At 38.9% G+C, this 13,589-nt stretch overlaps 1 long non-coding RNA gene across 5 annotated transcripts in view; it reads left to right on the top strand.

Annotated features, from left to right (window-relative positions):
• The window catches only part of LOC141375574 (uncharacterized), a 127,172-nt gene extending 114,483 nt beyond the window's left edge, over positions 1–12,689 (top strand). For 2 of the 5 annotated variants that reach the window (XR_015497465.1, XR_015497458.1), the window contains exons 6-7: positions 7,873–7,962; positions 11,646–11,803. This is a non-coding gene — a long non-coding RNA (uncharacterized LOC141375574). Of the gene's footprint in view, positions 1–3,969; positions 3,997–7,872; positions 7,963–11,645; positions 11,804–12,647 lie in introns of those variants that run through there. The other 3 variants (XR_015497464.1, XR_015497457.1, XR_015497459.1) reach the window with 3 other exon arrangements.
• Positions 12,690–13,589: the final 900 nt, after the last annotated feature.

The raw sequence follows: 13,589 nt of genomic DNA, 5'->3' as shown, positions 1-13,589 counted from the left end.
AAGAACCACAATATGTAGTTACATCCACAAATGCCAGTAAAAACTGCATTGTGCTAAAAAGAGGCCCTATGTTAACAGTGTCCATAAGCGATGTTCACTTCTCTAGGCTCGGAGGCATCTGGAATAGACTATCGCACAGTGGAAACGTGTACGGTGGTCAGATGAATGAGTATTTCGGGTACTTTTTTGGAAGAAATGGACGCCGTGTGCTCCCGACCAAAGGCTAAAAGGATTATCCAGACAGTTACTGGCAACAAGACCAAAATCCAGGGTCTGTCATGATCAAGTTCTCCTGGCAAAGGTAACTTGCACTTCTGTGATGGCACCATTAATGCTGCCTTCTTTTCCTGGGAAACCAATGCATATTTCAACAAGCCAATGCAAAGCCACATTCTGCACACATTACAAAGTCCTGGCTGCGGAGGAAGAGGATACAGGTACTTGACTGACCTGTCTGCAGTCCCGACCTGTCTCCAATAGAGAATGTGTGGCGCATATTAAAGTGCAAAATGCAGCAAAAAAGACTGCGTACTGTTACCGAAGACCCGTACTGTTGCCCACCTTAAGACTTGTTTGCCTGAAGAATTGGACAAAAACTACAACTGAAACACCTCATCACTTGTTGTCTTCAGTTCCTGAACGCCTATTAAGTGATGTGAAAAGGAATGGCAACATTACAATGCGGTAAATGCTTCACTGTTCCCGTTTAAGTCTGTAAAATGAGAGAAAATGTACTGGCAGTTTATCACAAGGTTTCTGTACTGTAATATACAACACCAACCCAGACAATTTTCCACTTTAAACTAATAAAAATGTTAATAAAAGTCACTTCTTTCGAACTTAAAGAAAAGTTTGTTGGAAGAAAGATCAAGGTCCTATAAAGCAGGGGTTTCCAAACTACGGCCCGCGGGCCATCTGCGGCCCGCAATCAGGTTTGTGGCGGCCCGCGATGCTTTTTATAAATATTAATAGAATCTCGCCCGCTACACAAAAATGAACGTAATTCTATAAATAACCACCGGGTGTCGCTATTACATGCCTTCAATTAGGCAGCACTTCTTGTTATGAAGTAAAACTTACCGACCAAACTGAAGGAAACATAATTGATAATCACATTTTGGCGAGAGCCGCGAGACATGGCGCACCAAGAAAAAGGAAAATCAACAGTCAGTGCAAGAAGTTTCAGTCACGTTGGGGCAAAGAATATTTCTTCACAGAGGTCAGCGGGAAATGTGTCTGTTTAATTTGCCAGAAATCAGTTGCAGTAATGAAGGAATATAATATTAAAAGACAATATGAAACAAAGCATCAGGCCTTCAGCTCTTACACTGGTGCAGGACGAGATCAAAATGTAAAACAATTAGCAGCTGCACCTTCAGCTCAACAACAGCAGTTTTTTTGTGCTATTAAAGTGCAAGAAAATTCTACACTGCACTGCAAAAAAAGCTTTTTTTATTTAGATATTTTGTCTTGTTTCAAGTCCAAGTATCTAAAAAATCCTAAATAAAGGAGAATTTTCTAATTTGCCAATTATTAATAAATAATATGCCAATGTTAAGTGAGTTTTTCTTTAAAACAAGCAAAATAATTTGCCAATGGGTTAAGAAAAATAATCTTGTTTTTCCTTTGACATAAGATTATTTTGCCTACCCCTTCATTTGCTTGTTTTAAGGAAAAACTCACTTAATATTAGCATTTTATTTCTCAAAACAAGACAATATGTTTTGCTTGTCTAGAAAACTTTTCTTGATTAGAAAATTTTTCAGATATTTGGACTCAAAACAAGACTAAATCTAAGTAAGAAAAGCATTTTTTGCAGTGTGGCTAGTTATGAGGTCGCTCAGCTAATCGCACAGCACAGGAAACCCTTCACTGAAGGAGAATTTATAAATGATGAGTGTTGCAACTGTAATTTGCCCAGAGAAGATTCAAGATTTTTTAAAAATTAAGTCTTTCTAGAAACACAGTTGGACGACCGAAATAAAATAATTCCATAATAATATACACACACACATCAATCAATCTATCCATTCAGCCATATATATATATATATATATATATATATATATATATATATATATATATATATATATATATATATATATATATATATATGTGTGTGTGTGTGTGTGTGTGTGTGTATATATATATATATATATATATATATATATATATATATATATATATATGCGTGTCTACGTGATGTATGTAAAATTTGGCCCGGGACAACATTTTTTTTTGTTTTTTGCATCTGGCCCTCGGCCAAAAAAGTTTGGACACCCCTGTTATAAAGCAATTCAGAAGCATAAACAGGTAAAAAAGCATTAATCACAAAATATAGAAAACTCTTTCATTTAACCAAACTATTTCAATTATTCCAGCAAGTAATCAAAATGAGATAACTTTAAACAGCAATGGCCTATAATGCATGACATTCTAATTTCATCATCCTCCACCTCTGAATAAACCACAGCCTGGCTGAACACGACAGTCTGCTGTGTTTGCGTGTGGAAATAAAATTAAAAAAGTCACAATCTCAGCTCTTTCTCCAGTCTGCGTTGGGTAGAACTAGGGCAGTTGTCTGAACACACACAGACTCAGAATCGTCTATACGCTGTGCTTTTCTGCTCATCTGCTCCTCAAAAGTGTCTCTAGAGAAAGCGTCCTCCAGGACAACAGCTGCATCTTCCCTATTTCTTCATTTACTTCATTTACGCCCAGTCTGCATTCATCTGCGCACGCCCCGACCGGGTTACGTCTTCATTTCCAATTCAATAACGGCTCTTCAGATGTGTTAATTAAACAGTTAATATTGAATTGTGCAGAAATTAAACCAGAGTCCGCGAGAAGCTTCTGGCTCTCTCCTGAGAGATTACCGCCGTCATAATGAACTGGAAAAACAATTATTTCAGGTGCTTTCTGATCGCTGTCAGACGCATTATTGAGTTTTATTCGGTCTGACTGTTTGTTGTTATTGAGCTCGTCATGTCGCTAATGTCATTAAGAGCAGAACAAGCTCTTCTGATGTCTCGGATTGTTTGCTTGTGTTTTTTGTTTTTTATTTTGCAATCCAGCTCAATTTTTCATCTTATTTTATTAAATTAAAGAAGCAAACGGACTTGAGTGCTCCTTTAGAGAATCACACCGATTTGAAAAAATATGTGTAACAGAGGCCAGCCAGTGTGTGCTGTGCAGGTAAACCTCGCTCCTCTGACCTCTAAAGGTGCTCTAGCGACCGTTGCTAGAGGCCATGGTCTTTAGCCTCTTTGGTAGAGCAACTGATTCCCATGCGGAAAGTCCCTGGTTCGATCCCAGCTCGGAGCGGGTTGGGCGGTATAGGACTGGTGGGGTTACATTGGTGCCGTGACCCGGATGGGAGTGAAGTTTAGGGGGGTGAGTGTAACAGATGCCAGCCAGTGTTTGCTGTGCAGGTAAACCTCACTCCTCTGACCTCTAAAGGTGCTCTAGCGACAGATGCTAGAGGCCATGGTCTTTAGCCTTCTTGTTAGAGCAACTGACTCCCATGCGGAAGGTCGCCAGTTCGAACCCAGCTCGGAGCGAGTTCGGCGGTTTAGGACCGGTGGAGTTACATATGTATGCTGATGTTTTGAACTATTCTGTTGTAAAGTGTATTGTGCTGAAAACACTACAGTTATTTTATGTAAACTGTAATAAATGCTGTTGTAATTTTGGGAACCCCTTACAATAAATTTTCACTAGTTAATGTACACTCATTGGCCTTTTTATTAGGTACATCTATCCAACTGCTGGTTTACGCAACTTTCTAATCAGCCAATCACATGGCAGCAACTCGATGCATGTAGACATGGTCAAGACGATCTGCTGCAGTTCAAACTGAGCATCTGAAGGTGGAAGAAAGGGGATTTAGGTGACTTTGAATGTGGCATGGTTGTTCGTGACAGACGGGCTGGTCTGAGTATTTCAAAAACTGTTTTGTTTATTTTACAGATGAAATGGAGCCAGACGTACCTACAGGTAAATATTTCTGCCCCATATTGTTCAATTTACAGACAAAATAAAGCCAGATGTACCTCCAGGTAAATATTTCTGCCCCATATTGTTCAATTCACAAACAAAATAAAGCCAGGCGTTCCTCCAGGTACATATTTCCACCTAGTATCCTTAATTTACAGACAAAGTTGTCAGACGTATCTCTGGATACATATTTACACCTTGTATTGTTCAATTTACAGAAGAAATGTAGGTATACCGTACTTCCAGGTACATATTTCTGCATCGTATTGTTCAATTAACAGACAAAATGGAGCCAGACTTACCTATGGGTACATATTTCTGCCCCGTTACATTCCATTTACAAACGAAATGGAACCAGGCGTACCTCTAGGTACATATTTCCACCCTGTATCATTAATTTACAGACAAAATGGTGCCAGACGGATCTCCAGGTACATATTTCTGCCCTGCACTGTTCAATTTACAGACGAAATGGAGCCAGACGTACCATCGGGTACATATCTCCACCCCATATTGCTCAATTAACTGACAAAATGTAGTCAGACTTACCTCTGGGTACATATTTCTGCCCCGTAACATTCAATTCACAAACGAAATGGAGTAAGGCGTACCTCTGGGTACATATTTCCACCCTGTATTGTTCAATTTACAGAAAAAATATAGAGGTAGACCGTACTTCCAGGTACATATTTCCACCCTGTATTGTTCAATTAACAGACAAAATAGAGCCAGACTTACCTCTGGGTACATATTTCTGCCCCGTAACATTCAATTCACAAACGAAATGGAGCCAGGTGTACCTCTAGGTACATATTTCCACCCTGTATCATTAATTTACAGACAAAATGGTGCCAGACGTATCTCCAGATACATATACCACCCCCCGTATTGATCAATTTACAGACGAAATTGAGCCAGACGCAACTCCTGGTACATATTTCCGCCCCGTACTGTTAAATTTTCAAACAAAATGGAGCCAGACGTACCTCCAAGTGCATATTTCCACCCAGTATTGTTCAATTTACAGAAAAAATGGAGCCAGATATGTACCACCGGGTAGATATTTCTGCCCCGTATCATTCAGCTAACCGACAAAATGGAGCCAGACGTACCTCTGGGTACATATTTTCACCCCATATTGTTTAATTTAAAGACTAAATGGACCAAGTCGTACCTCCAGGTGCATATTTCGAAATGGAGACAGGGGTACGAATCCACGAGCCTGTGTTGATGGATTGGTTTTGCTTTAATAATTACCTTTTGTTACTGTTTCCCCCTTAATTTTCATCTTCTTTTGATTAATGTGACAGACTGTTCTGTTTCGCTGTATTTTTATATTTGTAATAGCTCACATACTGTAGTTCCCATTTCCTATCGTGCAGTCAACAACAAAATAATAATAACTTACAACCTGAATTACTGCACTCCCATGAAAGACACTTTTACTTTTAATAACTTTATCTGAAAACCAGGCCTCAATATTCATAACCATCAAGCCTCATAAGACTTTAATAAAGAACAAAATTAAACATTTACCAGCAATCAGTTTAAAGCCCGTCACTCTAAATGGCCAGTTCAGGCTGCAGGTTCTTTTAATTTGATTTCTGAATGAAACATTTATTTACTTCGTACATCTGAGGCCTATTAGGTTTAATTAAATATGATGGCCTATAAAGACTCCAGAACTTTTGCAGCGCAGACTTTATTTCTCTGCCTTTACAATGGTCATGGGTTGAACGTCTGGCATGCATTTTGTCCTGAAACTCAATACACTGTAAAAAATGTTGGGTTCCACACAATTTTTTCTTGTTGTCCCAACACAAATCGATTAAGTTAACTTAAATTGAAGTGGATTAAACATAAAACAAGTTGTCCCCCCCAAATACTTAAGAACGGTGTTGTTTCAACTCATTTTAAGTAAGTGGTTTGAAAAAGCAGCACAAGTTTTTGTTGTCCTGGACGAGCAGAAACACGGAAGCCAAACAACGTTTGCCTACGTTATGGATGGTTTAGCGTGCGTTATGGATGAAGATGGCGAAATGCTTTTGTGGATGCGTTTGTGTGTGTGACAACCAATGTCCTGATGGTGGACATGTGCACCCGAATCGCCTCAGGCTTTTATGGATAATTTTGTTAAAGGGTCACGAAACACCAAAACACATTTTTTGAGCTGTTGACAGTCGTATATGTGTCCCAAACTGCTAAAAACACTATTAGGACACCTATATTTCACTAAAAAGTGTAAATTGGTTGTTTTTGCGTTATTTCAAGCAAATTCGTACTTCCGGTTTGAAACAAATTTTTGAAGCTGCGTCACGGTCATGACATAATAGCGTGTATTCCAGCATGCAGACTGGGCGTCTGTGCCAGAGTGTGTCTTATTACGTCTTTCAGTGTGTTGCATTAATGCATGAGTAAGGCTTGAATCAAACCAATCAGCGCGCACTATTTTGCAACTTCATTAATATTCATTACTGTCATAGTGTTTAGACGACAGAGAAACCACATTGTGTTGGCAAAACAAGCGTGAAGTGTTGCTTTTATAGTTTGCTGCCGTTAAGTTTTGTTTTCATTTTCTCTCTGTGAGAGCTCAGCTGGAGTCACGTGTGGATTAACAGTGTACGCGACGCTCGACAACAATAACTTGCGTGTCTAAGGAGGAACATTGTTTACCTGAGAGCTGTTCTCATCTGCAAACGCTGAGATCCGGGATTCGCTTGTAGTCTCCTCTTAATAAAGACGCGGCTCTAGTTGCTGGTGATTGTCCTGTCTCTACAGATTTGGTAAGTGAGCGACCAGTGCTCTTTGTTTATTCAGTTTGTTCGTATCGAACAAACTATTGTACTGACTGTAAACATGTTAGCACCACAACCAAACTATTACCGTCGTGTAGGATTTTCACCGCATTTTGTGACCGGAATAACACACGCGGCTTTCTGACACTACCTGCCGTGTGCATCTAAGTTTCTGGGAAATGCTGAGGTTTTTTTTTCTCTCATTCGCCGTGCGGTATCAAACATTACATGAAAAATAGACGCTTAGAGCAGTTCCTCGAATCAAATATCTCGTTTGTTGCGAGGGACATGAATGAGTTCCCTGAATGAAAGAGCCAAACTGCAGTTAAAGTCCACCATTTAATAATTTGGCAAATAATTCGACTACAGATGTCCATGTAAACACAGTCATTTTCTCCCCTGTGTGTGTGTGTTTTGACTCTGAAACTCAGCGTGCCCAAATAGACACTCCCACACCGTCCCACTTTAGTTCCTCCGACACTCCCCCTAAACAGAGCTGGACACGCCCACTTTTCTGACTTTTTCCAAAGTAGAGGTGTGAAAACACCCTGCTGAAACGAGGGGGTTTCATGGCCCTTTAAGTGAATTATGTTTGAATGTAGAGCACTGTTTGTCAGCCAGGGACAAGTCACCTCATCACAGCACCAAAAGGAATGGCGTCATATCACCCTGTAGCGTTCGCTTTGAAGATGAAATGCAGCCATACATACTTCTGGCTACATAATTTGTGCTCTGCAGAAATGTATATAGGGCCACGTTTTCACAATGAGCCTATGTTGGATTAATAAATAATACAATTATAACAATATTTTTTTATTATTAAATTAAATTTATATCTTTATGTCCATCAGTGCTGCAAAAACCTCGACTCTTCCAAACACTGCGACAGCCAAAAGCAGAGAGTTGATGCCAGATAGTGCTCAGCCATTTTTAATTTCCGTTTTATATTACCCACTGACATATCTTCTCCCCGATGAACTAATTCACTTTGCGGAGGTAACAGCAGTGGCGACTAATCAAACGGGACAATGATATTGCCTGATGTGGTGATCCTCTGCTGTTAATGTCTGCTATCATTCAGGACTTGTGCTGCTTTAATGAGGAGCACCGCTGGAAAAGGGACAGAGGCCAACTGGACGCTTTGTTACCCGCCTCCAGCAGCCCAGACGGGGTAAAGTGATGCCCATTATTATGTCGTCGGGTCAAATTAGACACTTGTATGGCAATCTGTTCACACATCAATCCTGAAAAGCACGCTCGTAAAATAAATGTTGCATAAGGGTGGTTTTGCACTGATGACACTGGATTCTTTTAGATTTATATTTTACAATATCAATCCATAAATATTTATGGAAGTATTCATTACATTTTTATAAATACTGTAAATTATGATATTAATTATTATAACTTTTTTCACTACTAAACTTTTTTATAGTTTAAAATGCAGTTTAAAATTTTTTAAATGTGGAAGTAGTATGTAGTACTTTTATTTCTAAATTAAGGTGTGGTACAACAAATACAATATATAACAACGTATATTTACATACACTACCTGACAAAAGACAAGTCGCCTGTCCAAGTTTTAGAAACAACAAATAATAACTTATCTTCTAGATGATCATTTGGTATCAGAAGTGTCTTATATGAAAGGAAAAGGCCTCTAGATTACACTTATTTCACCAAAATAAAATATGATCATTCCTTGATTTTTAATGATTTATTTAGGACAGTAAAGTCTGACTTTGCTCAGACAAAAAGTCTTGTTACTTAACAGAAATAATGTCCAGTATAGAATATAAAGTCATGCTGCAGTGGAAACAGAATGAATATTGTGTCTGACTCCATCATGAGCTTGGAGGACTGCATCCATACATCTCTGCAATGACTCAAATCACTTATTAATAAAGTCATCTGGAATGGCAAAGAAAGCTGCAGGACTCTCAGAGTTCATCAAGATTCTTTGGATTCATCTTCAATGCCTCCTCCATCATCTTACCCCAGACATGCTCAATAATGTTCATGCCTGGTGACTGGGGTGGCCAATCCTGGAGCCCCTTGACCTTCTTTGCATTCAGGAACTTTGATGTGGAGGCTGAAGTATGAGAAGGAGCGCTATCCTGCTGAAGAATTTGCCCTCTCCTGTGGTTTGTAATGTAATGGGCAGCACAAATGTCTTGATACCTCAGGCTGTTGATGTTGCCGTCCACGTGTGTCAGATCTCCATACTGAATGTAGCCCCAAACCATGATTTTTCCTTCACCAAACTTGACTGATAACGGTGAGAATCTTTGGTCCATGCGGGTTCCAAAAGTCTTCTGCAGTATTTGTGATGATTGGGTTGTAAATACTACCTTACCTAATCAACTAGACTAGAAGACAAGTTCTTACAACTGAGATCAACGACAAGACTTTTGTCAGGTACTGTGTGTATATATATACTTTACTAATGCATTAATAAAATCCATGATTGTGCTTGTTTAGTTAACATGAATTTTATTAACTAATGTAAGCAAAAATAATAAATACTTTAATAAATGCATTGTTCATTGTTTGTTTATGTTAATAAACACAAACAGGGCACTAGAAAGGGCCCTATCATACAACTGGCGTAATAGGGCACAAGATGTGTACAGTGTGATTTGTTGATATTTTCAGAACAGCACAACAGTAATGTTTACATTTTTTCCCCAAGTTGTTTAAAAAGCAAATCCATTTGCATCACTTTGAGGACTCATGGGTGTGCTGGTCTATGAAGGGGGTGTGTTAAGGCGCATTGTTGGCGCGTTGCTATTTTGAAGAATTGAAATAGGCCACGCCACATTGCTTAATGCATGCAGGATGTACAGCAATACACAAATATCTTTATGTATGAAAACAATAAAAGACTAAAATGTTACAATTAACATTATTTTCTACATAAATATGAAAACCACTACCCCTGTGCATTCACCTCTGGGCCTTTTCTGTTTATTCATGACAATTTGCATTAGTATAATGTTATTATTATTAGTAATATTATTTATTATATGCATATTTATTTATTTATAAATTTATTTGTATTGATTAAAACTAGCTTAGATTTGTCCACCTGTCGTGTTTGGGAGACATGCGTCACCATATAGGGCATAAGAATAGGACATGTGTTTGGATATAACAACTTCATTATTATTGTTCATTTATTAGTTTGCTGGAAATTAGAACTGAATTTAGAAATAGTTTTGAAACAAATCTTTGCACTTAATAAACTAATATAAATATGTAGGCTAATGGATGTCTTCTGTGGAGTGAGTTTCCACTGTTTTCTTACTCCACGAAAGTAAAGGAGTAAAGAGGAAAAAGTAAATTCAATTCAATTCAATTCAATTCAGCTTTATTTGTATAGCGCTTTTACAATGTAGATTGTGTCAAAGCAGCTTCACATAAATGGTCATAGTAACTGGAACAGTGTGGTTCAGGTTTTAGTGTTTAAGTTCAGTTCAGTTCAGTTTAGCTCTGTTCAGTGTGATTTAATCATTACTGAGAGTTCAAACACTGAAGAGCAAATTCATCGATGCGTAGCTCTACCAATCCTGAACCATGCGAGGCAGTGGCGACAGCGGAGAGGGAAAAAAAACTTCACCTGATGGGAGTGAAGAAAAAAAACCTTGAGAGAACCAGACTCAGTTGGGCACGACCATTTTAATTTCTCCGCTGGCCAAAAGTCTTGTGCAGAACTTCATTCGCCGTGGTTTATGCTGGAAGATGGCCTCAATGAAGACTCGTCTGTCCCTGGAGCGTCGCTGGAATCAGACACATGTTCTCCACTCCCCACGACCATCAGCGCAGCAGCAGCTCAGGATATGGCCTGGTTCCGGATATGGAATCCTTGGGATCATCACGTCGCTGGTCTTGGATCCAATCAGTGACTCCGCATAATCTGAGGACCTTGGGATGAGTATCCCCAGGTGAAAATAGAGAATAAAGAGAATAATTAGCGTAGCTGCTGTTCATAGTGTATATAAGCAAGATGTAGAAGCCAGTGTGGAACCCGCTAGGTGATGCACTGAGTGTATGCTTTACTAAACAGATAGGTCTTTAATCTAGTTTTGAACTGGGAGAGTGTGTCTGAGCCTCGGACATTACCAGGAAGGCTATTCCAGAGTGTAGGAGCCATGAAAGAGAAGGCTCGACCTCCTTTACTTGATTTTGCTATTCTAGGTACTACCAGAAGCCCTGAATTTTGAGATCTTAAGGAGCGAGTTGGTTCGTAGCGAGACAGAAGGTTGGTTAGATAAACAGGAGCTAGATTATTATTAAAGAGAAAGTAAAGAGGCCGAATGGAGGAGGCTTGTTCTTTATCCTCGCATTGCAGATGGTCTGTTTAACTGTTTTCTCGCTAGTGAAGCGTTCAGTTTGTAAATAGCAAATGCGCTATGGCGCAACACAACGGACTCTTAAAGGGAATGGTAGATGAGACTCTCATTGGTTTAATACAGGGCATGTTATGCTCAAAACTCATTAAGAAAATAAGCACAACCCTATTAGGTCATGCGCTGGGGCGCAAACCATATTTTTCCCTCCTTAAAGTAGCAAAAGTGGATTCGGACACGCCCTTAATGTGTTTGCGCCATGAGCTTTAGACTTTGCACTTAGATTGTTAAAATAGAGCCCTGGAACTTTATTGTAGAATTATAAGAGATTCTATATGATATGTCTGTATTATGGTTTAAAGGGCACCTAATTTACCCCTTTTTTCAGATTTAATATAAGTCTTTTGCGTCTCTAGAATGTGTATATAAAGTTTCAGCTCAAAACACCCATCTGATTTTTCATTATACCTTTTACAAGATGCTGTTTTATACTGATTTCCACCAGGGGGTGGTTTTGTCGTACTGCGCCTTTAAGCTGAGTTCTGCCCGCCTACTGTTTCTACGTGCCTTCCTGCGTGCTTTAATCTCCTCCCTCTGCTGCGTCAGACAACACACAGACTTAAAGGAAGAAGGTCTCACGTAGCGTTTGTGAGAAATACTACAGTAAGAACTCATCTTTAATCTTTACTAATCAGAATTTGTTGTGAAGTTGCATTGATGAGTCAAAGACAATATCGTTACAAAGTTCACGTGCGCGTGCACACACACAGAGATACACAACACACCGCTGCTGACACACCCACACACACACACAGAGGCAGGCAGACAGAGTGCGCTTAGCACTGTTTTTGCACTCAAGTGTGACAGAATACAGGCTAACCTCCACTGCTGTGTGGATATCTGTTATGCTAATGTACAAAATAAATCTGATTTAACTTCCGCAAACCAGGATTGAAGCGTCTTCTTTTATAATTGTTCTGACACGTGGCTGTGCTGATGAAGTAAAGCTGAAGTAAATCGCTGTAATTAATTACACACGTGCTCTGTTTTAAAACACTTTAAACATGTGAAACTTACTCTTAATCACATTTGATGATGATTGCTGATCTTAGCAGAACAGAACAGACCTTTAATTCCTGGTTGCTTTGCGTATGTCTGCTTGGTCTTGTTGACATATACACGTGATTACCGGAACATGTTAATGTCCGCAGCTGTCAATCAATTCGGTGGGCGGGGGAACCGCACTTCTATGTAAAGTTGCGGTCGGTCTGAAAACCGCTCTAATTGGGCCACCGTTTTTATGTTGTTAAATTGAAAAAAAAAGGACTGGGTGTGTTTATATCAACCCAATATGATGGTCTATACACTATATATACACATATGTTTTTCCAAATAGCTTGAAAAGTAGATTTTTCACCATAGGTGCCTTTTAAACAAAAATATTTGTAAAAAAAAAACATCCAAAAGGTAAAGTGTGTAAAAAATTGTTAAACTTCTTTGTTGTCAGGGCTTGAATGATTTGATACCCTCCTCCACCAATCAAAACAAGGTAAAGTGGTGCTCACTATGATGTCATCATGTCAAGTATGTTCAATCTAGGAAAGCACACTTGTAAAAATGTACATTTCAAACTGATTTTTTACAGCGAAGCCACTGAAGCACACTTTCAGTGAACAATTCTTTTAAAAAAAACTCTTCTTTTGTTTATATTTTAAAAATATAAAGAACCTCTTTTGGGAAAGTAAAGTTTTCACTGATGTTTCAGGTTCTTCCCGAAACCATCAATGCCAATATAGAGCGTTTATTTTAAGAGCGGGTGGATTCAGATGATACTTGTCTTTCTCTCCAACCTGGTTTGTTTTGCATCAGACGAGCAGCAGCTCAGGTCAACTCAACCCACATGAGGAAAATGTTAAAAGCTGTCAACCCTGAAAAGCATGACACAATCGCAAAACGAGAGAGAGAGAAAAAAACAGGCTGACATTTGAAACATTTTCTCAGAGATAGTGTTATATAAGCAGTTAAGAAGGACTCTTATTTGCTGGTTGTTTTATTAAATAACTAAGCACTAATGAACAATCGCTGCAATGAAAGCACCAGTTCGGATCTGCCAAACGTACACACTCAAAACCCTCTTTAAAATCTAAATGACCAGTTTAAACTGCCAATTGACGGTCAATTTCATGAAGTATATCAATGTATCAATATTTCAGGGGGAAAATGTTCAGTCACTAAACATAAATGAGCAACGGCTGCAAGTGATGCAGCACAAATATAAATCAGGAGCCTTGGAAACACCAGCCAAAAATAAAATATTAAAGAGAAAAAAATACATTAAAAAATAATAAATAATTATGTAAACATACAGCATACTGTAGGTTTTATGCAGCGGATGCCCTTCCAGCCGCAACCCAACACTGGGAAACACCCATACATTCTCACACACTCA

Source organism: Danio rerio, chromosome 8 (genome assembly GCF_052040795.2).
Source record: "Danio rerio strain M-AB ecotype USA chromosome 8, GRCz13ab, whole genome shotgun sequence".
Taxonomy (NCBI): domain Eukaryota; kingdom Metazoa; phylum Chordata; class Actinopteri; order Cypriniformes; family Danionidae; genus Danio; species Danio rerio.
Note: the sequence above shows the minus strand (reverse complement) of the source record. Positions and strands in the feature narration are given on the sequence as shown.